Source organism: Rhipicephalus microplus, unplaced genomic scaffold (genome assembly GCF_043290135.1).
Source record: "Rhipicephalus microplus isolate Deutch F79 unplaced genomic scaffold, USDA_Rmic scaffold_217, whole genome shotgun sequence".
NCBI lineage: Eukaryota > Metazoa > Arthropoda > Arachnida > Ixodida > Ixodidae > Rhipicephalus > Rhipicephalus microplus.
In genome coordinates this window covers 107,501-110,000 of record NW_027464788.1, presented here as the reverse complement: position 1 = coordinate 110,000, position 2,500 = coordinate 107,501, and the positions used below count along the sequence as shown (strand labels likewise).

The window sequence follows — 2,500 nt, the reverse complement described above, 5'->3', positions numbered from 1 at the left end:
ACGCGCATGAATGGATTAACGAGATTCCCACTGTCCCTATCTACTAGGCAGGGCATTTAAGGCAAATCAGTCACTAAACAATTTTCAACAAGAAGAAGAATTCGACATATCTGTACTCCAAGAACCATATTCGCTCAACAACAAAATCATAGGGTTTCCGCTAAAGCATAAAGTTATAGCCAACAACAAAGACCCGAAGACAGCCATCATAATACACAAAGAAAATATAACCGCTTTCCCAATTATTATAGAACAAAAACTAATAGCAGTCAAGATAAATAAAGGTGAAAGAGAATTGGTAATTATCAACTGCTACTGTCCTCCGAATGAAAACGTCGAGCTGGCAATGTCAGCAATAGGAAACATTTTACAGAAATTTATAGACATTAACACGATAATAATGGGTGACTTCAACTCAAAACATCAAATTTGGGGAAGCACGGAGACGGATGAGAAAGGTGAAAAAGTATTAGAATTCACAGTATTACACAACCTGACATTATTAAATGCCAAAGAATCACCTCCGACATTTAAAACAAGTAGGGCGAGGGGTTGGATTGACCTCACCATATGTGACGCAAACCTAAACCAGGATATTAAAAGCTGGGAAGTACTTAAAACCTATAATCACAGCGATCACAGATACATTAAAGTTGTTATTAAAAATGAAGAACTTCCAGAGGAATATGGCCTAACGTTAAAAGGGCAAACAAAAGTCATGGAAAAGTTGCAAATTGATCCCTGGTTTGAGGAAGTCCAGGGGAAAATAAACACGAAGGAAAGTATTGAAGAAATAGTGAATACGCTACACGAGAAAATCGAGAAACTTAAGAAGGAATTCAGTAAAAAGAAAAAACCTTCTAAACAAAAACCGAATACTTGGTGGTCAAGAGACCTAGAAATTGAAAGGAAGAGAGTCAGAGCACTACGAAGGAGGTATCAAAAGGCGAAAGGGGATATCAGAGAACAATACAAAAAGGAATACTATAAAGAACATGACACGTATAACAACATGATAGAACAGGCTAAAAACAACAGTTGGAAAACTCTATGTACTAAGGCTACGAAAAATCCATTCATCCTACCGTATAAAATTGCACGAAATAAGATGAAAACCAAGGTTATGTTTAGAAGCATCACAAAAGAAAATGGAGAAGTCACAAAGACTCTTCAGGAAACAATAGAACACATTCTAGGAAATTTATACCCTAACTGCATGGAAAATGACGAGCCAGGACACAGTCAAATACAATCAAGCAACGACACAATAAACAATAACAAACAGGGAGGAAATTGGACATCGGGAGCAGAAATGAGAGAAAGAAATTTACCCAGTGATGACCTCCCATTTACAGAGATTGAAGTAACGCAGATAGTAAAAAATCTGAGGAAAGATGTAACCCCCGGACCAGACAACCTAAAAACTAACCTCATACAAGTGATGTATGAAAGGCATAAGACTTTCTTTGTCAATCTTTTTAATGCATGCTTAAAGCACGGACATTTTCCTCAAAGATGGAAAGAATCTAAAATTATATTGATTCCAAAAGGGAACGGAGAGGACAAATCCGAGGAAAACAAATATCGCCCAATAGCTATTAACTCGATTTTGGGAAAAATATTAGAAAAGCTCATAAAAGATAGAACCTATTATTTCTTGTTTAAAAATCACCATTTTAACAAAAAACAATTTGGATTTACCCATGGGACATCAACAACCACGGCATTGGAAGAAATAATCAAACGAATAAACCAAGCGAAAATTGATAAGCTAAACAGCATGCTAATAGCACTAGATATTAAAAACGCATTCAATTCTATAAAACCCGAAGTAGTTATTCAGAAATTAGAAGAATATAAGTGTCCCAACAACCTAATAAAACTGGCGGACAATATTCTACGGAACAGGAAAATAATCTATGAAACAGATGGAGTAAAAATTAAGAAAACACTAACTTCAGGTTCCCCACAGGGGTCACCTTTAAGCCCACTCTGTTGGAATATAACAATAGGCGACCTATTAGAAACTCAGCTTCAAGAAGGAGTACACATCCAAGCCTTTGCGGACGACGTGGTGTTACACATAAAGTTCCGCTCAAGAAAAGAGGTGGAGGAAAAAGCTACGAAGGCACTAACACTAATAAATCAGTGGGCACATCAAAAAGGAATAACCCTGAATAAGGAAAAATCGGAATATATGATAATCGGAAAGCAGTACATTAGCCATCAACCCCAAATAAAAATCGGACAGGATAAAATCAAAATGGTTAACGAAATGAAAATTCTAGGGGTGGTCTTGGACACAAAACTAACATTCCTCCCACATCTAAAATACTTAAAAAGAAAAGTAGACGAAGTCACGTATAATTTAAGTCGTACAATAAAAGACGACAAACATACAAATAGAAACACACTACAGTTAATATATAAAAGGGGTATAGAACGAATGGTTACATACGCCTCCCCAGCATGGTATAGCCGAAAAACCATTTTTATTAAA

General features: G+C 36.2%; 1 pseudogene; it reads left to right on the top strand.

Moving 5' to 3' along the window:
- LOC142792375 (large subunit ribosomal RNA) overlaps positions 1–2,500 on the top strand; it is an 8,489-nt pseudogene that overhangs the window by 2,754 nt on the left and 3,235 nt on the right.